Below are 22,862 nucleotides of genomic sequence, written 5' to 3'. Positions count from 1 at the left end.
TGGAGACAAGATTGAGGGTTGAAGATGGGCAACCCCCCCCCGAAGGAATGTATTTCTGCTCAACCCAAGTCCCTTAGGGAAGAGCTCAGTTACAATCAACCTGAGAGTGAGAAGAAGTAATTCTCACTCTCACAAGATCATGCAAAGATGTACAAACACACATGCATTATCTATTATGCAATGATAAGAACTGATTTCTTTACAGTATGAGAGAAGAAAAAGGGGAATTCAGCCTTTCTCCATCGTTGATCAGCAGTACATGGATAGAGCTTGCTTCTTGTAGCTAAAATGGAAGAAAGAGCTCAAGAAGGAGGTGCTATAATGAATTTACAGGCTTGCTGTCTTGTAAAACAACAGTGATAGAAGAGGGAATATGGAGGAATTTGATAATGGAGAAGTGGGGGATGATGATGGGGATGGATGGGGCCAGTTTCTGGCTATCTGTGGGTGCTGTACATGAGTTTACAGCAAAGAAAAATGATGTTGAATGAAGAAAAACGAGCTCTTATTTATAGGAGAGGGGAGAGCTAGTACAAAAGGGGAAAGTGGAGTAGCACAAGACAAGTGTCCAGCCACATGTCATGAGATGTGACAAGTGGTGGGACACTTGGAAACTTGTGTGACAAGTGTCTTGACACTTGTCTCTTCTCTATGGCCTTCCTTTTGGGGTTGAATACTGTCAAGAATAGAAACAACCAAATTTAGTAAGCACAGTCAGAGTACAGAACTTACTATTTTTAGAATGACATCCCTATTTTTTAGGACTAGTATTTTTAGGCTAATTCGAGGCTCCTAAAATTTAGGGACCTCCTAAAATTTAGGGATCTCCTAAAATTTAGGGACCCCCCAATATGGGTATCATATGAAAGCTTTTTCCGTGTACATCGCAAAAATGGTATCCGAATCTTCATGTGACTTTCCTATGCAAAGAAATGTGCATTTCAAGCTTTCAGCCCACACATGCACATTATACAAGCATTTCATGATCATGCCATCTTGTTGATTGTAACTGTCTGTTCTGGTGGATCTAGCCCACACTTCAAGGCATCAATCCTTTCTGTGTGCGAGTCTAACCCTGATATGCGTGAGTTCTAGTCACAGGCGCCCAATCGGGTCATATAGGTGGAAGTTTGGGGGGCTCCTAAAATTTAGGGATCTCCTAAAATTTAGGGACCCCCCAATATGGGTATCATATGAAAGCTTTTTCCGTGTACATCGCAAAAATGGTATCCGAATCTTCATGTGACTTTCCTATGCAAAGAAATGTGCATTTCAAGCTTTCAGCCCACACATGCACATTATACAAGCATTTCATGATCATGCCATCTTGTTGATTGTAACTGTCTGTTCTGGTGGATCTAGCCCACACTTCAAGGCATCAATCCTTTCTGTGTGCGAGTCTAACCCTGATATGCGTGAGTTCTAGTCACAGGGGCCCAATCGGGTCATATAGGTGGAAGTTTGGGGGGCTCCTAAAATTTAGGGATCTCCTAAAATTTAGGGACCCCCCAATATGGGTATCATATGAAAGCTTTTTCCGTGTACATCGCAAAAATGGTATCCGAATCTTCATGTGACTTTCCTATCCAAAGAAATGTGCATTTCAAGCTTTCAGCCCACACATGCACATTATACAAGCATTTCATGATCATGCCATCTTGTTGATTGTAACTGTCTGTTCTGGTGGATCTAGCCCACACTTCAAGGCATCAATCCTTTCTGTGTGCGAGTCTAACCCTGATATGCGTGAGTTCTAGTCACAGGCGCCCAATCGGGTCATATAGGTGGAAGTGTGAACTATCTTTTCTCTAACCCACCGTGTGGGTCCACCATAACCTGTGACCACTCATCAGTGGCCAGCTCCAATGCACTTTTCTTTATATCTAATTAGTGCAAAGGAAATAAATTTAATAAATCATTATATAGATAAATTAATGAAAAAGGATACAAATTATGTTTCTATAGAGTTGTGACAGCCCTCTGGCTTTTATTCAGCTGTCCTCAGCTGAAAAGCTTCTTGATATTGTTGTAGAATATTTGGGTAATCCTTCATGAATTTTTCATCTACCCACTGTGCATCTGTTGTGGGTAGATTCTTGAATTTTAGCAAGAATTTTCGTGTCACAAGGCCACTTCTCGTGGTTCGATCCTTGAGAAACAAAATTTTTTCAGGTTCTAAGAGTTGCTCTGTTTCTTTAACTTCTGGGGGATCTTCAGTAATGGGTTCCTTTGGTTCTGGTCCTATGTAAGGTTTTAGCAAACTTACATGAAAAGCATTGTGTACTTTCCAATGAGTAGGAAGCTCAAGTCGATAAGAAACTTCATTTATTTTCTCAATCACTTTGAAGGGTCCAAAGTATCTACTGGAGAGCTTTGGAAAAGATGAATTTTGACCAGAACCTTGTTTGAGCCTGCTTTTTTCAAACTTTAGCAAGACATATTGACCTTTTTCAAAAGCCAAAGGTCTTCTTCGTTTATCTGCTTGCTTCTTTTGTCGCTCTTGGGCAACTTTGATAGTGGCTCGAACTTGATCCATTGCGGTTTTTAAATCTGAAGCAAACTCATCAGCAGCAAAAATCTTATCTTTAGTGCGAATAATTGGAGGGGGAATCACTTTACCCTGTACTATTTCATTCGGAGCTTTCCCTGTGGATGAGTGCACTGTACTGTTGTAAGCAAACTCCAATAATGGAAGATATTTCTCCCATTGTGACTTATGTTCACTAACATAAGCTTTCAACATATCCAAAAGAGTGAGATTCATCACCTCTGTTTGGCCGTCAGTTTGAGGATGAAAAGCTGAGGAGAACTTTAAAGTGGTTCCCAAATTCTCAAATAAAGCACGCCAAAAGTTACTTGTAAATTTGGAGTCTCTATCTGAAATGATCTCAGAAGGCATACCATGTAATCTGAAGATATGTTGAATGAAAAGTCTTGCAGCTTGTGCGGATTTCAATGTTTTATGACATGGAATAAAATGTGATTGTTTGCTGAATCTATCAATTATGACCCAAATCATATCATGACCTTGAGGTGTTCTTGGAATACCTGAGATGAAATCCATTGTGATAGATTCCCATGGATCTTTGGGCACTGGAAGAGGTTGCAACAATCCTGGAATCTTCTGCCTATCACATTTGGATTTTTGGCATACCAGACAAGCCTCGATGAAGTTATGTGTATCTTTTCGTAATGTTGGCCAATAAAAGTAGCGCTCAATTGCACTTAGAGTGGCTGCCCTCCCTCTATGCCCTGCATAAGGGGGTTCATGACTTTCTTTAAGCACCTTTTGTCGAACAGGAAGAGTGACACAAAGGCGATTGTTCATGAGAAGGTAACCGTCTTTGATGGAATAATCTGGATGAGAACCTCCTTGCTGTAAATTTGACCAAACTGCTGCAAAATCAGTATCTTCATCATAAGTATTCTTCATCATTTGAAAATCTTCATGATGAGCCACTGTAATAGTTGCAATGCGAGGCACTCTAGAAAGTGCATCAGCAACTACATTTTGTTTCCCTGGAGTGTACATAATTTGAAAATGAAACATAGACAAGAAATTTTCCCATCTTGCATGTTTCTCCTGCAAATGCTTTTGAGTCTTGAAATACTTCAAGCTTTGATGATCGGTTTTAATAAGGAATTCATTGCCTAAAAGATAATGTTTCCATATCTTTAAAGCATGAACCACTACTAAGAGCTCCTTTTCATAAATGTCATACCTTTTCTCCACATCATTTAGACGGCGGCTTTCAAAGGCTACGGCATGGCCTTCTTGATTTAGCACTGCACCAATACAATCTCCGCAAGCATCTGCTTCCACCACAAATGGTTTTACCAGATCTGGAATGATAAGAACAGGTCCAGAAGTAAGAGCTGTTTTCAGCCTTGTGAAGGCTGCCTTCTCTTTTTCCTTCCATTGGAAAGAGATCTTCTTCTTTGTAAGGTCATGAAGTGGAGAAGCCATATGTGCAAAATGCTTGATGAAGCGGCGGTAATAAGAACATAAGCCAAGAAACGATCACACCTCATGTACATCACGAAGATGAGGCCATTCTTGGATTATCCTGATCTTTTCAGGATCCATCTGAATCCCTTCAAAAGAGATGACATGCCCAAGGTAATTTATTTTATGCATGAAAAATTCACTCTTTTTACCATTTACCAAGAGTTGATTGTAGTAATTGTAGAACAATTTCCAAGTGTTGATGATGCTCCTCTTCATTCTTGCTAAAGACAAGAATATCATCAAAGAAAGTACCGACATATTGTCGATGCTCTCTAAAGATGTGCTCCATCATTCGATTAAAGGTGGTTGGTGCATTGGTTAATCCGAAAGGAACCACCAAGAATTCATAAAGACCGTATGAAGTGCGGAAAGCAGTTTTGTGTACATCTTGTGGTATTACCCTAATTTGATGATAACCACTCTTTAGATCAATGCGGCTGAAAACCTTTGAGCCTCCTAGACAATCCAAAATGTCGTCAATTCTGGGAATAGGAAACTGATTCTTCACGGTGATTTTGTTGAGGGCTCGATAATCAATGCACATCCTGAATGTGCCATCTTTCTTTTGAACAAGAAGAACCGGTGAACAAAATGGTGAGCTACTTGGCCTAATTAGCCCACGGTTGAGTAGGTCTTCGACTTGCTTTCTGATTTCTTCTTGTTGAGGACGGCTCACACGGTATGGTGCTATATTAGGAGGAGAACTGCCCGGGATAATATCAATATGATGGTCTTCAGGCCTTTCTGGGGGAAGCTGATAAGGAAGATCTTCCAAAAAACAATCTTTATACTTTTCCAAGAGCTAAAGTTGCTCTTGGTTTTCAGCATTCATATTATCTTTTACATCAGTGACATAAAGCAGACAACATTGAACACAATCCTTAATTGCTCTAGAGACTTGCATATGGCTTACCATAGGTATGGTGTCTCCAGAATCTCCAGCTTGGATCTCGTACTTCTTGCCTTTGTTGGTGAGTTCTACCTTCTTTTTCTGAGAGAAGATGGTTGAATCTACTCTATGATTCCAGGGCATGCCAAGAACCACATCGCAACCATCAAGGTCTCCGATACAGAAGGTATCTTCGTCACTGTAGCCTTGAATTTGAAACTTGAGCTTGCCAATGTAGGGTATCACAGTCTTCACTGTGTCACCTTCATCAGCATTTAAAGCTTGGCGAACTTCTGCCGGAGTGTCCATCTCTTCATTCTTTAATCCAAGCTCTTTAGCTAATTGCAAGGAAATAATATTTTCATTCGCCCCAATATCTATCAAGAATAGTGCTTGCTTACCTTGCAACTGTCCCCAAGCTTTTAATAATTTGCGCGTCTCTGGAGTGTGAGTTGTGTTTGCAACTACATCACTGATAGCATTGATTTTCATTGGCGACTTAGGCTTGTTGTCAGAAACCTTGCTTTGTCCCTTGTTTGGACATTGCTTCGCTATGTGGCCTGTTTGTCCACATTTAAAGCACTTCCCTTCTTTCATGAAGCGTTGCTTTTCTTCTTCGGAAAATTGCTTTGCTTGTGGATATAGATTGGAGCGAAATTGAGGAGCATTAGGAGATGCATAGGGCTTCATCTTCTTTTGATTTGATGGTGGCTGCTTTTGCCACTGTTTTTGTCCTTCATTTGGGGCTGAATACTCCTCATCATCAGCTACTCTCTTCTTATCATTCTTTTGGAATGATTTGTTGCCATTGTGCTCCATTTCCCATGTCTCAGCATGGTCAATGAGTTCCCTGAGACTAGAACAATGATAATGATTAAGAGCAGTACGAAGTTTAAAATGCAAACCTCCTTGAAACTTCCTAAGCTTTTCCGAACTGCTGATCTTCTTGAAATGTTGGACCTTCAAAAGTAGCTCCCAAAATCTCTTGGTATAGTCACCAAGTGACTCATTTTTCCTTTGCCAAAGCCGATCCCATTCCATTTTTACATCTCTTTTGAAATGAACAGGAAGAAATTGGCTTTGTATCAGGCGAACAAAGGACCGCCATGATTTTGGGGCAGCATGATCATATTCCAACCCCGTCCACCAAGTATGGGCTAAGTCGGTTAAATGTAAAGCTGCAAACTTAATCTTTTCTTTTTCTTTATACTTGTCACGACCATACAAAATTTGAAATTGACGAATAAACTTCAGAAGAAGATCAGGATTTCGGGAACCATCATACATACTAAACTTGATCTTCTTTTCAAGTTGAGATAGTGACTTAGTCTTCTTCTTCTTCTTATGCCTTCGTCCATGCTCGGATATTGAGGTTGAAGATGATGAAGTGCTTGATGGGGATGAAGATGGAGACGAGGGTGAAGAATGTCGACGCCTTTGACGATGATGAGGTCTTCCACGAGAAGGGTGTGACTCTTCATTACTAGAAGAGGATCCATCAGAATAGGCGCCAGATGACTTTGAAGAAGAGGATGAGCTTCGACGCGATCTCTTTCTTGAAGTAGAATGGGACTGCCTCTTAGAAGTAGTTGGACTTCTTGATCGGCTCCTTTCATTGGTATGGCTTTGTTTCCTTGAAGTAGATGGGCTTCTTTCCTTGAATTCTTTGGGATTCTCAACTTTTTCTAGTTTGAGAAGTTGCTCACGAATTTGCTGATTCTCCTCTCTAAGACTTTGAATGGCTTGAAGGATAGCACTCGATTGATCCATTGAGACTAAAGAAAAAAAATATGCTCAAGCACTCAATGCAAGGGCTGAAAACAAACAAACTTATAGTTGTAAGCACTAGTAGTGTTGGGGGTGAGGACCGAGCCAAAGCTCTGATACCACTGTAAACGCCCCGAACAACGTAGTATGCTTAACAATTATGATATTTGCTTGTTTTCGAGATTTAATATAAAAGAGAATGAACACTTAAAGCTGAAAATGAAAATTACTCACAAAATTACAGCCATGAAAATGTAAAAGTAATGGAGACAAGATTGAGGGTTGAAGATGGGCAACCCCCCCGAAGGAATGTATTTCTGCTCAACCCAAGTCCCTTAGGGAAGAGCTCAGTTACAATCAACCTGAGAGTGAGAAGAAGTAATTCTCACTCTCACAAGATCATGCAAAGATGTACAAACACACATGCATTATCTATTATGCAATGATAAGAACTGATTTCTTTACAGTATGAGAGAAGAAAAAGGGGAATTCAGCCTTTCTCTATCGTTGATCAGCAGTACATGGATAGAGCTTGCTTCTTGTAGCTAAAATGGAAGAAAGAGCTCAAGAAGGAGGTGCTATAATGAATTTACAGGCTTGCTGTCTTGTAAAACAACAGTGATAGAAGAGGGAATATGGAGGAATTTGATAATGGAGAAGTGGGGGATGATGATGGGGATGGATGGGGCCAGTTTCTGGCTATCTGTGGGTGCTGTACATGAGTTTACAGCAAAGAAAAATTATGTTGAATGAAGAAAAACGAGCTCTTATTTATAGGAGAGGGGAGAGCTAGTACAAAAGGGGAAAGTAGAGTAGCACAAGACAAGTGTCCAGCCACATGTCATGAGATGTGACAAGTGGTGGGACACTTGGAAACTTGTGTGACAAGTGTCTTGACACTTGTCTCTTCTCTATGGCCTTCCTTTTTGGGGTTGAATACTGTCAAGAATAGAAACAACCAAATTTAGTAAGCACAGTCAAAGTACAGAACTTACTATTTTTAGAATGACATCCCTATTTTTTAGGACTAGTATTTTTAGGCTAATTCGAGGCTCCTAAAATTTAGGGACCTCCTAAAATTTAGGGATCTCCTAAAATTTAGGGACCCCCCAATATGGGTATCATATGAAAGCTTTTTCCATGTACATCGCAAAAATGGTATCCGAATCTTCATGTGACTTTCCTATGCAAAGAAATGTGCATTTCAAGCTTTCAGCCCACACATGCACATTATACAAGCATTTCATGATCATGCCATCTTGTTGATTGTAACTGTCTGTTCTGGTGGATCTAGCCCACACTTCAAGGCATTAATCCTTTCTGTGTGCGAGTCTAACCCTGATATGCGTGAGTTCTAGTCACAGGCGCCCAATCGGGTCATATAGGTGGAAGTGTGAACTATCTTTTCTCTAACCCACCGTGTGGGTCCACCATAACCTGTGACCACTCATCAGTGGCCAGCTCCAATGCACTTTTCTTTATATCTAATTAGTGCAAAGGAAATAAATTTAATAAATCATTATATAGACAAATTAATGAAAAAGGATACAAATTCTGTTTCTATAGAGTTGTGACAAATGGGTAATTTTTACATGATTATGAGCAATGGATGACATGATAATAGCATTGGAAGATAGTTATCGAGATGGTGGTCGAGTGACTGGCTAGTCAATGACATGATATAAGAGATTATGTGGATAAATTTGGATTCAAAGATCACTATAAATTACTATTTGTTTATTGAATATTTTCTAATTTTGGCTAATTTAGTGGTAATTCGACACAACCAAGCGTGTTGGATAAGTATTGCAATAAACTAGCTAGGTTGGAGCATAACTAGCTAATCTATTATAAGCTAACCATGCTTTTTATGTGTGAATATATGTGTCCAAAATGATTTTGCAGCCAAAGAAGGTCAAGACCTACTATACTTGGAGTTTTGGAGGGAATTATGCACGAAGAATATGTGGTAATATTGCATTGGGTACTTGTAGTGTGATCATAGAGCTTGACTAGCTCATATCTTACCAACATTCCTTAGATTGTTTGGGGATTAAAAGAGCCATATTGATTGAGGAGTTGTGTGGCCATGATGTACGAGTTTCTAGACTAAATATTTACTGTTTTTTTTCTTGATGCTCATGGGTTTTTAATAGGAAAGAACTCAAAATTATGTAATCTTTTAATTGAAATATTTAGTGTTTCTATGAGTTTTGCTATTCCATACATCCACTAAGTCAAGGGCTATTAAGTTGGAGGCTACCTTGAGTCCTCAAGTCGCCACCCCAAGTATTGAATTTGTTGAATCACCCCGAGTCCACCCTTTGCATGCCACTTAGAGCATACAAAGGGTGTGGACTTACAAGCGCAAGGACATTGTATGCTCCTATGTGCAATTTATGTATTTGTATGTCAGTACCTTGCAAGGCCTAGAGGGCTTGCTTATGATTTTGTAAACCTTAAAATAGATTTAATAGAATAGGAGTTGGAAAATAGTAGGACAAAAGCAAGATATTCATGCAAAGAAAGAAAGAGCCTCAAAAGGGGATGCATTTTAACGATTTCTGAGCACAAAAATGTTACTACAAATCCATAAAACATGCATGGGGGAGATGCTCACCCATGCATGGGGGGAGATTGTGCTCAATCTTGTGTTGTGCATGCTCTTTGTATTTTCTTCTCTCTTGCAATTAGGCGTTCTTTCAATTTTCTTGTTAATAACTAATAATTCTTAGTGTATGACGAAGGTCCTCAACACATAGGCATGCTCACACACATAGGTGTACACTCACAAACATAGGCACACACTCGTTGACATAGCACACTCCTGCACACAAACCTAGGCATGCATACATAGGCTGTGTGAGAAGGAAATTGGAAAAATTAAAATGTTACTTTCGTAGCCTAAAAAGTTGTGCCCAGGCATTGTTGCTGACCAATATAGCAGGTCTTACACGTGGTGAATTGGAAGTGAACATCACTGGGCAAGCATCTCACGGATGGCAGAGAAAGGTTCGTGGTTGTGAACCAGATTGCGCACTCCAGCACATGTGAACGAGTGGGTTGGATATGGAGTTTGCGAACCCCACCGTGGTGTGGTGGGAACAGGTCCGCAATAATCTTGTTTCTTACTCGCGTGGTTTTGCTGAGTTGAATGGGGTGGTGGACACCGGATATTGGGTGGGAGACATCGCTAGAAAATCGCTCGGTGGCCAAATGTTCAGCCTTTTCCGGGCATGCATGGACGACGTTGCGCAGAGATCCCACATGCGCAAAGGGCCAGTGAAGCGTGCTAGAGAAGGAAAATGGTAGGGTATATGAGGCCTTCTCGTGGCCACGGTGTCTCAGGAAGCTGCGTGTTGGGCACAGAGCGAACTACTCTTTCGCCTTTTACTAAAGAATACCGTGTGCCCGGCACAGACAAGCAGCATATCCCAATTTTTGGAGTGCCCCCTCGCTAGTTCTGGGGGGGACGTTACAACGTCGAATGCTAAAGTAGTTGCTCTCCTTCGAACACCAGCAGCGCCCGCGCGCTCTCCTCGCAATTGTGCTTCTGGCGGGAATTTACGGAGCCGGCGTCCTCACAGCCCGCTCCGTGAGGCCTTGTGGAAGGCCTGGACGCCAATTCTACGCTCTCCGGCTGGTTGCGATTAACATCTCTTGACGCGCACGCGCCGACCAGCGCGCTCCCCTGAGGCTGTGCAATCGAAAACACCTCGTTGAATCGGAAACACCTCGCCTACAAAGGCCTTTCTTCTAGCCACACCACCCTCGATTGTGGACAAGGGTTGAAGAAAGCCTTAGTTTGACAACCAAACCGCTGGTAATTGAGAAACTTCATAGGTGACGTAGTATGAAAAGCACGTGCATTAGAGAAAATGGCACCCGAACATGCTTGATCGTCGAAAATTCTCAAAGTAATGCGTAGCATACAATAGCAAGAATGTGCAACATACAAACTTTTAAGGTGACCCTAGTACTGTTATATTTGGTCAAAGCGGTAGAAAATTGAAGTTCCTTTTGGGGTATACTTCAACAAAAAAAATTATGGAATGTAAAGTTGAAGGCCTGTGAAGGAGGAGGAGGAGTTCGATCTCCATAGGCAATTCTACAATGAACCCCGGTAAACAAGGAAGGAAAAAAAGTTGAAAATAAGAGTAAGTTAAGTAATAGAACTTGGCCATTATGATGCGCAACAAATGCCACCAACCTATATTATAGTTACATTAAGTAGGACGTGAGAATTCGCCGTGAAAATCTCATGTAGGGGTTAGTGCTTTTCACCACCAAGATAAATCCACGGAGGGGTTAAGCATACTCATTGATAGGAACGCGGAGACGTGAAGAGTGTTAAAACTAAAGCGTTCCTACGCTATTTTATGTTTTACCTGGCTTTGAGGATGTTATGAAAGAGACGTTTCTTGGCATGCAATTCAAGGTACAAATGCGACTCCAACATGGACTATGGATAACAAAGAGGTCATTTGAACTTGCCAAGGGCTATGGTTTTAGTATAACCTTGAGAACTAGAAACCACATCAACCAAGTGCAAGAGTAGAGCACTAAGAAAGCTCCCCATAGCTTTCAACCTAGTTCTTCAAGTAGCAAGGTGACAAAGACTACAATGCTTCCAACATTGCAAGACTATTTGTCAAGGAAATCTTTAGACTCCATGGGTTGCCAAAAAAGATTGTTAGTGTCGAGTCTCTTTATCACTTCTTGATTTTGGAAGAGACAATTTGAGGCCCTTAGAAATGCAACTATACTTCAGTACAACTTACATCCCAGAATTGATGGTTAGACAAAGCAGGTCGATCAAGTCATTGAAGACAGTATATACTAAGGGCATATTGTTGGACAAAACCTAAGTGATGGATGCAATATCTACCCTTAGTAGAGTTTACCAACAATTCCTCTTATCATCAAAGTATCAAGATGACCCCTTTCTAGGGTTTTTACTGGCAAGAGTGCCTTACCATGCTTAACTTCTTTGATCCAATCCTAACTGTGGAAGCCTCCAAGAAGAGTTTGGTCGAGTAGGTTAAAGCAATAAGGCAAGATGTTCAAGTAGCTAAGGATTACCAAAAGGCCTATGTTTATCTTGGAAGACTATAGCTATGGGAGTTCTGTTCATAATATAGAGAGCAATATGAACAACTTCAAACCAAAAAAAAAAAAAAAAGCATATTCTTTCCAATCGTCAATGCCCGTGCAACTTCTACAATATATATATTTTTCCTTTCTACAACCCCATTTTGCTATGGGATATACCTGCAAGTAAACTATTCCTTTATCCCATGAGACCTCAAAAAATCACTAAACTCATTAGAGAATACTCTCCCTCTCCATCTGATCTCAAGTACTTAACTTTCAAACCTGTTTTTGTTTCAACAATAGCTTTGAAAGTTTTGAAGTGCTCAAATACATCACTCTTCTCCTTCATAAAATATATCCACAATTTCGTTGAACAATTATCAATTAAAATAACAAAATATTTGTTGCCACTAATAGAGATATTTTGTGTACATCCCCAAACATCTGTATATACAACACCAAGTATATTTCTGCTCACATCTCTATCATAAGAAAAAGGTTGTCTTGCATGCTTACCAAATTAACATGCTTCACATACTTTATGAAATTTTGCAACTCTAAAAGCAGGCAACCATGTAACCAATCATTTAGATTGCATTAATTTCAGTCTTTGTGCATTTGCATGTCCAATATGTTTGTGCCATATTTCAATGTCTACAACTACTCCTTTTCCTTTTGCATACATGGCAGCATTCATGCTAGCATCTAAGGTGAACATGCGGCCAACTCTACTTCCTTTTGTGACCAACTTGCACTTTCATCTGCAGTCGCAGGGTCACTCAACTTTGGCTCCTTTTCTTCACCTGAAATGAACCCATAAATGTCTTTTTCAATAAGGAAGTTTATCATACAAAACTTTCATGATGGATAATTATTCTTGTCCAGCTTCTCAATGATGGGGTTTCCATTCTTCTCTCTTATTGTCACATTTAATACAAAACAGCAAGCAAGTCTTCTACAACCTTTCACAACAATTACACAATAATACACCAGGCAACCCTTTTCATTGATGACTACTCAATGACACATATAATCTATAACATGTTTGTAGATAAAACTTGTGTTTGATTCCTCAAAAACACCTCAAAACTTATGGATTTGAAATCTGTAACCTATATACCCACTTTTGATTGACACACTTGAAATTGTAGCATTTCTTGAAATTGTTGTTCATAACCTTGCGGGTCTAAAACAAGGCCCAAAATGGTCTTAGATGGCCAAAAAAGCAGCAACTTGAGAGAATGATATGAGATTTAGCAAAGGAACATACAAAAGAGCTTTAGAGGATGTAGATGCATGGTGAGAATGAAGCCCATAATTTGAGGAAGATCTCTTGTAAAGCAAGAATTACAAATAAGTAAAAGTATCATAGATTCTGTAACTATCCAATCAAGATAGTTGGAAGGAAAATGCCATAACTTGGGATATTCATGTCCAAATCGAGCAAGTAGCTATCATTAGAAATTAGATACCATGTAGAAGCTTTTGCATCCATAAAGATGACATTTTGACTAAGTTAACACACTTTGATTTGTGGCATAAATTTATTATAACAAGCTAACCTATTCAAAAATTCACTATTCTTCATGTAAAAACCAAGGAAAAGAATCAAGATATGAGGATGGTTGCCAAGTAGACTCTTCAAGAGGTAAACCCTACCATTTAATAAGATATTCGATCAACGCTCAGTTTCTCAAAACTCTTTCTTACTTTCCAATGACTTTTTTAGGCTCACAGATGATAAGACCATCTTCATCCATGGAGGTAATTCTTCCAAGACTTGAAATGGTTGGACCCACATACTTGTTTAATTAAGAAATATAAAAGATATCATGAATTTGAATTGAAGAAGGAAACTCAAGCTTGTAAGAAATTTCTCCAACTCTCTTAAGGATTTGATAAGGCCATAAATTGACTTGATCTCACAACCTAACCTCTAAGGCTTGAATCCTTGCATTCCAAGGAGTAGATTGAGTATCACATTGACTAAGTTTGAGGCTAGTATTGCAATGAGGATTAGTAGGATCCATCAATGTTATAACTTTGCACAACCAAAAAAAAAAACATGCAAGCATGGGCTTTTTGTTGCAAGATTTGCCATGGCTCAAGGCTTCAAAGTGATGTTTAAGCACTCTAGAATGAAGCTTCATCAAGTTTAGCTCTTGTCTTCATGCGTGAGAGAGTAGATTTGAATATTTCCCTTCTTCCATGGTTGGTTATTTCAGGATAGCAGCAATATCTCTTAGATTGAAGACTTTACAAGCATCGAATACTTGATTCCCAGATATTCGAGCTTCTTTGAGCCACATTGAAGGCTAGACTTCTCCATTGAAGCATTGTTCTCCTCTATTATTGTTGTTATCACAGGGAAGCCGTGGTTTATGAACTGAATCTTCATGTATTCTTACTCCATTGAAGGAGCTTTTATTCAAGAAGCATATCTTTAGTATCTCAAAGCATAATGTGATAATAATTGTTGCAATCTTTCAAGAATGGTGGTATTCTTACAATCTTGAAGACCCTAGATAGTAGTAGGGCCTAAAATCTCTTCCATTTTAATCAATTCAGAGGGCCTTTCATCATCCATTTTCTTCAAGAATTGTACTTTAGGATTGAGGACAATCTCTTCAGTGGCATTGAACCTTCAAAAGCTTGTAGAGAAGAAAAGTGTGAAGGCTTGGTTCCAAAAGTAAAGGTCCTCTTAGTTGTCTCTAACTTTTGTTCCCCTCTCTTTTATCCAATAGAACTCCAAAGTAGCTTCACATTTGATGACAACCTACTAAATCAGTGAAGCCACTACCATTCTTGTGCCAATAAACTTTTTCAATGGCTCCAAATGTAACCATGGTTAGCTGTAGAAGTTTGCCCTTGCCAAACTGGATACAGCAACCAAGATTGTAACTATAATTACCCATCCTAATCATTAACACCATATCTAGAGCTTAAAAACTACCCATTGGTTGGATCTAACTATTGCTCTAATACCAAAGTAATAAATCTAGTTTCTCACAACAAATAGATACATGAAATATTCAAGGAATTTGGAATGCCAGCATCAAGATAATCATAGCCAAGATCAAATTAATATGCTGAAGCATTACATCAAAGAAAAATAAATATGATAGCAAGATATCCACTTGTTACAATGGTGGAGCAAGGTACTCACCCCTTCGCTAAGGTGGGAAATCCAAAAGTTAGGAGTCCTCAAGATAAATTTGATTGATGTTAAAAAGATAATGTGCATTGTTACATCTCAGTCTTTTATACTCTTTGCTAAACCTATGCTTCATTGCAATATAATCAAGCAAGTTTCTCACAACAAAGAAATACATGAAATATTCAAGAAATTTGGAATGCCATGATCAAGATAACCATAGTCAAGATCAAATTAATATGCTAAAGCATTACATCAAAGGAAAATAGGTATGAAAGTAAGATATCCACCTCCTACAATGGTGGAGCAAGGTACTCACCCCTTAGCTATGGTGGGAGGTACAAAACTTAGGAGTCCCTAATATAAAATTGATTAATGTCAAAAAGATAATAAGAATTGTTACATCTCAGTATTTATACTCTTTCCTAAACCTATGCTTCACTACAAGCCTACCTGGCCTAAAGAAACTTTGTCCTCAAAGCTTGGAAATAATATTAGATTTTACAAGGGAATAATATACAAAATAGCTTTAGAGGATGTAGATCCATGTTGAGAATGAAGCCCATAATCTGAAGAAGGTCTTGCGTGAAGCAAGAATTACAAAGAAGTGAAAGTACTACAGACTGCTACAATTGTCCAATCAAGGTGGTCGAAAGGAAAATGCCATAACTTGGGATATTCATGTCCAAATCGAGCAAGTGAGCTATCATTAGAAAATAGGCATCATATAGAAGCTTTTCCATCCATAAAGATGAAATTTTGACCTAATTAGAGCAATTGAATTTGCAATAGAAACTTAATACAACAAGTTGCCCTGTTCAAAAATTCATTGTCCTTCATGTAGAAGCCAAGGAAAGGAATCAAGATATGAAGAGACTCTTCAAGAGATAAACCCTGTCATTTAATAAGATATTCCATTAATGCTCAAGTCCTCAAAACTTTCTTTCGCTTTTCAATTACTTTTTAGGCTCGTAAATGATAAGACCATCTTCATCCATTGAATAAGATATTCCATTAATGCTCAATTCCTCAAAACTTTCTCTCGCTTTTCAATGACTTTTAGGCTTGTAGATGATAAGACCATCTTCATCCATGGGAGCCATTTCTTCCAAGACTTGAGTGGCTAGACCTACATACTTCTTTAATTGAGAAACATGAAAGATATCGTGAATGTGTATTGAAGAAGGAATCTCAAGCTTATAAGCAAACTCTCTAACTCTCTTGATGATTTGATAAGGACTATAAAACTGATGAGCTAGCTTGTTATGGCCTTTTTTTAATTATGCATACTTAGACGTAGAAACCTTGAGAAAAACCCAATCACCTTCTTTGAATTTTAATGGTCTTCTCTTCTCATCCTCATAAGCCTTCGTGACATCTTGGGCTTTGAGGATATTTTTCTTACATTGACTCATCAAAGCTTTCATATTCTCAAGTTCAGCCTTAGCTTGTGGATTCACTTCATCATTGAAAAGAGTCTAGGGAATTTGCACCTTATACCCATAGAGAGCTTCAAATGGTGACATGCCAATACACATATGATGAGTGTTATTATAGCAAAATTCAGTCAAATGTAACCATTGGTCCCAAGAAGCTTGAGTATAATGGCAAAACTGGCAAAAATAGACTTCTAGCCACTTTTGACGTGCTCCGTTTGCCCATCCATTTGGGGGTGATATGCTATGCTAGGAGTCAATTTAGTAACCATAGAAGAGAATAGACTCCGCCAAAAATTCCCATAAATTTAGTGTCATGATCGGATATTATTTCAATGGCATCTTATGAAACTTGAACGTACTCTCTATAAACTAATCAACTACTTGTTTAGCAAAAACTTGGACCTTACTTGGGATGAAATGGGCTGATTTTGTGAGCCAGTCAACAACCATATAAACGATATTCCATCCATGCTTCATTGTACACAATTACATGATAAAATCCATACTTATATTACTCCACTTTGCTTAAGAAATAGGTAATGGTTGAAACAATCCATGGGGTAGAAGCCTGGAGCCTTTATTTGTTGATGTAATAAACATTGCATGACATAATCTTTAACATCCTATTACCAAATGCCCTTTCAATAAAAGCTTCTATAGACACTGTCAAATGTCTTGAATAGCCCATGGTGAATTGCCAAAGGTGAGGAATGCATTTATTTTGCAAGATATGATGCTTGAAGGATATTTGGGGCATCAAATAAACCCTTTCTTTATACCATAATAGCCTATTATGACATGAAAATTTAGGATACTCTTTACCTCTTCTTTGTTGGAATGCTCTCATCATAATGGCTACATTTTCATCAAGCAACTACTCTTCTTATATGTCATGGATCTAATCTATATATAGTTTAGAGATGGAAGAATTGACAAAGCATCCACCACAACATTATCTTTACCTACCATGAAACAAATATCAAAATCATAGCCTTGAAGTGGACAACCACCTTCATTACTTAGGAGATAAATTGGATTGAGAAAAGAAATATTTCAACATACAATGATTGCTCTTGACCTTGAAATGGTTGCCATAGATGTGATGATGCCACTTTATCATTGCATGAAGAATGGTGAGTATTTCTTAGTCATAGACATAGACTTGACATTCCTTATCATCCAATTTTTTGCTCTCATAAGTAATAACTCGATGATCTTGATATAAAATAGCCTCGACACCTCTTCCACTAGCATCCTTGCATGTAGTGGATTCCTTAGAAATATATAGACATACTAAAATTGGTACTAAAATTAGGAGTGATTTTAGCTCATTGAAGTTTTGGTCCACTATGGAATCCCCCAAAAAGCCTATTTCTTCAATCAATTAATCAATGAAGCCACAACATGTGCATAATTTTTAATGAACCACTAATAGAAAGAGGATTATCCAAGAAAACCTCTCAAAGATGTGGAATTAGTAGGGGTAGACCAATTCTTGACACATTGCACCTTCTTTGGGTCCAGTCTAATCCCACTCTCGTCGACTATGTAGCCTAAATATTCTACCTTATCCTCCATAAAAGAACACTTTGATTCCTTTTGCAAAGAGTTTGTGTTTTCTTAATGTGTTGAGAACCTCCCGTACATGCCTTAAATGACCCTCCTTGGATTTGTTATATATGAGAATGGCATTAAATAAAACAATGAATATTTTGAACAAGAAGAGCTATAAAATCTTATTCATAATTACATGAAAAGTGGCTAGGGTGTTTAATAATAGATTGTTCAAGAAAGTTGTGGGTATATTTCATAAAATAAAAGAGTGATGTATTTGAGCACTTCAAAACTTTCAAGGCTACTGTTGAAATAGAAACAAGCTTGAAAGCTAAGTCCTTAGGGTCAAATGGAGGAGAAGAGTATCTCTATAATGAGTTTAGTGACTTTTTGAGATCTCATGGGATAAAGAGATAGTTTACATGCAAGTATACCCCACAGAAAAATGGGTTTGCAAAAAGGAAAAATAGACATATTACAAAAGTTGCATGGGCATTGATGGTTGAAAAGAATATACCAAAATACTTTTGGTCTAAAGCTCTTCATATAATGTTGTCTATATTATGAATAGAACTCCCACAACTGTAGTTCATCCCGAAGAATGTTTTACAAGTAAGAAGCCCAATGTATCACACTTGAAAGTGTTTTGTTATATTGCATATGTTTATGTGCCAAATGAGCTACAAAAGAAGCTTAATCCAAAGGCTGAAAAATGTATGTTTATTAGATACTCTTTAGAGAAGAAAGGGTATCATTGTTATAGCCCTATCACGAGTGAGTTTAGAGTGAGTAGGGATGTTATTTTTTATGAGACGAGCAATTGATATGCATCTAGTGGTGATGCATTAGATGATGATCATGAGCATGATAGTTATATGCAAAAAGAAAAGCAAGAATCACGGAGCCTTAGTGAATGAGAAATATCATCTAGTACTATATCTACAGTTAGTCCTTGATCTGAGAGACAAAGAAGTAGCCCTAAATCTTCAAGTGCATCTACAAATGTTGCATGTAACGACAAAGGGAAGAAGAAAGTGTCGGATGGTGATGATGCACCTACTAGTCATTTGGGATTTGATGGAGATTCTTTGGTTCAAAGAGTTTGGATGATGAGCTTGGTATTCCTTCAATTAGGAAACCAAACATACAGAGAGCACATGGTAATGTAAAGGCTTCACTAAATGATCTAGTGGTATGCAGGTCTAGTAGGGCTAAATACCCTATTAAAAGATTTGGTTTTGAAGGTTATGCAGCTCATCATTATGATGATATGGTAAAGGTGATTGAGGCTATTGAGCTTACTTATTTTGAGAATATTGTTGGTCATGCTCATTAGGATGCAGCAATGGATGAGGAGGTGATTGCATTATAAGCCAATAAGACTTGGGATCTAGTATCATTGCCTAAGGGCAAGAAAGCTATTGGTTGTAAGTGGGTTTACAAAATCAAGCATAACAAAGATGATTTTGTTAGCAAGGTATAAGGGTAGGCTAGTTGCAAAAGTCTATGCTAAAACATATGGCATAGATTACTAGAATGGCAACTATTAGATGTGTGATTGCTTTAGTAGCAGCCAAAGGTTGGAGTTTGTAGTAAATGGATGTCAAGAATGCCTTCTTACATAGTGAATTACAAGAAGAGGTGTATATGGAGTAGGTAGCAAGTTATGAGGATCCAGAGCATCCCACATATGTGTGTAGCTTAAAGAAGGTGCTTTATGGATTGAAGCAAGCACCTAGAGCATGTCTGACAAGATAGATCAAAGAGTATCTTGTCAACATTGGTTTTTATATTTCTGATGCTGGTCACTCACTTTATGTGAGAAATGGAGATGCAAGTTTGGTTATCATAATCATCTATGGATGACTTGATTATTACATGTGATAGTGACTATGGGATTGCTAAAGTTAAGAACTTTTGAGATGAAGGATTTAGGTGAGCTAAGGTACTTCCTTGGTATTGAGGTGATTAGATGTAATGATGGTACATGGATGCTCTCCCAAAGGCAGTATGGCTTGGATATGTTAACCAAGTATGGTATGACAACGTGTAACCCTCTTTCAATGCCATTGGAGGAAAGTGTGAAGTTGAGTGCTAATGTTGGGGATGAGACAGAAGACCCTACTATGTTATATACATGTTTGGATACACAGATGTAGATTGGGCTAGTAGCATGTTTGACAGAAAATCTACTAACAAATTATAATTTCCCTTGGTAGTGTAAAAATTACATGGAGCAACAAAAAGCAACATACAATTGCTTTATTGAGTATAGAGGCTAAATATAGAGGTGATGTGATGACAACACAAGCAGCATACAGTTATCTAGCAACCCAGTGTTTCATGCTAGGATAAAACACATTGAGATGCACTACCACTTTGTGAGAGAGAATGTACTTGCAAGAGAGATTGACTTGGTATATGTTAGCACACAAGATCATATATCTGACATTCTTACAAAGGCATTGGATGTAGAGAAGGTTTGAAAATTTCGAAGCTTACTTGGAGTTACAGAGATCAGTTGAGCTTGAGGGGGAGTGTTGAGATGGCAAGCTCAACATGTGCAGACATTGATGGTGGACCACCTGGCTAGATGGGTCTGCACATCTACACTTGTCATGTAGGTGGTCATTATCATCCTAACATGGCCATTGACTTATCACTTACTATATTTATCTTGTTGTACCTACCTACAGTTGGCATAGTTATAGTGTCAATCAATTAGTATAGTCAATTATGCATTGTTTGACTTGGTAGGCCACTTTTATTTGTGTTGTATCTTATCTATACTTTGTGTACATTGTATTGCGTAAGAGAAGAAGAAGAAACCCACAAGAAAATGTTTTTGCCTCCATCTCTCTTCTTGTGTTCTTGAGTTATCTTTGTCTTGTGTATCTGGTGTGTGTTTGGCGCAATAGCTCAAGCAAGTCCCCCCACCACTCGTTTCATGACAAGTTCTTCATTGGCAACAAACACTCCAATATCGAGGCTTATGCTTCAAGCTTCTTAGCACAATACTCATCTAATCTAAAAGCCAAGATATCCATCATGATTAACTTCTCAATCATTAATGTTTTATGAATTTCCAATCAAGTTGGAAGCCTCATTGTATGACAATTGTACATTTATTCAAAAAATAAAAAAAAGGAAATAAATATGTAAACATAATCATGGCACCACACCTAGGAGCCCTCAAGTTAGGTATGCTGAGTGGTCTTGACCAATTGGCTCTTTCTCTATTTATCCCTTAGACCTTGTCCCAATTCCTCCACCTTTACTTAAGGCACAACAAGGGCAAGACATATCTAGTGAGCTTAAATCACATATGATTAGGAATATCCCTTTGAGTCCCTTGCACCTTCTCTCTCTACCTCCCTCTGCTTCTCCTCAACCTCAATGTGCCATCAACTCAACATGGAAGTAAGGTAGAAAAGGCACTCAAAAAATAAATAAACCCATGTGACTTCACTCACAGTTTGCAGCCATGGGAGAGCGAGCCATACACCAATCATCCAATGTTGTCTCAGTATGATTTTCTTCAAGTACTCGCTCCTTAAAAATGACAATTCATTTTAGCCTTGAGGTTCCTTGCTTCATTGACCAAGTCATTACAAAGAATGAATAGAGTCATCTTTTAGCTATGTACATACGTAAGTGTGCACTTGCACTCACGTAAGTATTTGCATAAGAACCTATACATGCTTTGGGTCCTCAAGGGTGGGACAACTCTATAGGAATTCTTGGAGTTCAACCCATCACCCAAATCATTAAAATATGTCCCGCATAAAAAAATTAAACTAGCACTTCCCCTAGGGAGAGAATGCATGAGAGGTTTTCTATTGCATGTATAGAAAACTAAAGATTCTTGTGCCCTCATTGACGCTTCAATCTTGACTCTTCTATCTTCCATAATCTATAATTCTATTCCCATGCTCATTGAAATCTATCTAACCAAAGGGACTACCAATCAAGGGTACAACCAGCAACCACAAGCTCTTAAGAAATTGTTTCATTGACCACACCATTGCCAACTATCAAGTACAACTTTAGCAAAATGAATTACTAGTCATGGGTACAATCAACAACTACAAGCTCTCAACAACATTGTCATGTCAACCGCCATCACCAACTATCAAGTACCAACACCACTTCTCATTAATGATTATCACCAGTCCTCGCAAGCCAATAATTAGGTGTTCCAAGAAGTCCATGTCTTTGATGCAACTACTTATGATGGTAAGTGCCATGGAATTGGCACTTATTTAGGAGGGGGCAATGTTAGCCCCAAATGGTGAAGGATGCAATTCAAGAGAAAGTGCAATGTCTCTTGGTATTAAGCTAGGAAGAATTGTATTTTTTAGTTTGTATTATATTATTCTAGGCATTGTTGCCCAAAAGCCAAACATAGCTTATAAGAAGGTTTCCTTCTTGGCCATGCCTCTTTCAATGACTTTTCCATCTAATGGCTTGTTAATTGATCTACTATTCAGAAGAACTATTGTTTTGACAACTTCAACTCAAGTGCATATCAAAGATATATGTTAGATAGCATGATCTAACTCCTTTATTATATGGTTCTATTTATATTTTCTATGACCCCACTTTGAGCTTGATTATCTGGAGGAGTCATCTCCCTCTTGATACCACACATTTCACAAAAATTACGCAATCCATGAGAAGTGTACTCTCTACCATTATCAGTACACGAGTATGTGAGCTTTTTGCACGAGTGATACTCTACATATGCCAAGAACATTTGAAATGTATCAAAGGTATCGTCGTTCTTTCATGTAGCATCATCAATAACCATGACAAAGTATGATGCTCCTCCCAACAACATGATAGGCATAGGTCCACACACATCACTATGAACCGGCTCCAATGGTTCAAACCTCTTCTTACTCAAAGTCTTCTTATGTGACAACCTTATCAAGTTGCCATATATGCAATGCTCAC

General features: G+C 38.4%; 1 non-coding gene across 1 annotated transcript; it reads left to right on the top strand.

The window, feature by feature from the left end:
- The first annotated feature begins 10,015 nt into the window (after positions 1-10,015).
- On the top strand, positions 10,016-10,136 carry LOC148015916 (U5 spliceosomal RNA). The gene has a single exon (XR_015688193.1). It is a non-coding gene; the product is annotated as a U5 spliceosomal RNA (small nuclear RNA).
- Positions 10,137-22,862: the final 12,726 nt, after the last annotated feature.

This window comes from Lygodium microphyllum, chromosome 23 (assembly GCF_053477565.2).
Source record: "Lygodium microphyllum isolate KBCC chromosome 23, Lygodium_microphyllum_v1.1.10, whole genome shotgun sequence".
Classification (NCBI taxonomy): Eukaryota; Viridiplantae; Streptophyta; class Polypodiopsida; order Schizaeales; family Lygodiaceae; genus Lygodium; species Lygodium microphyllum.
Note: the sequence above shows the minus strand (reverse complement) of the source record. Positions and strands in the feature narration are given on the sequence as shown.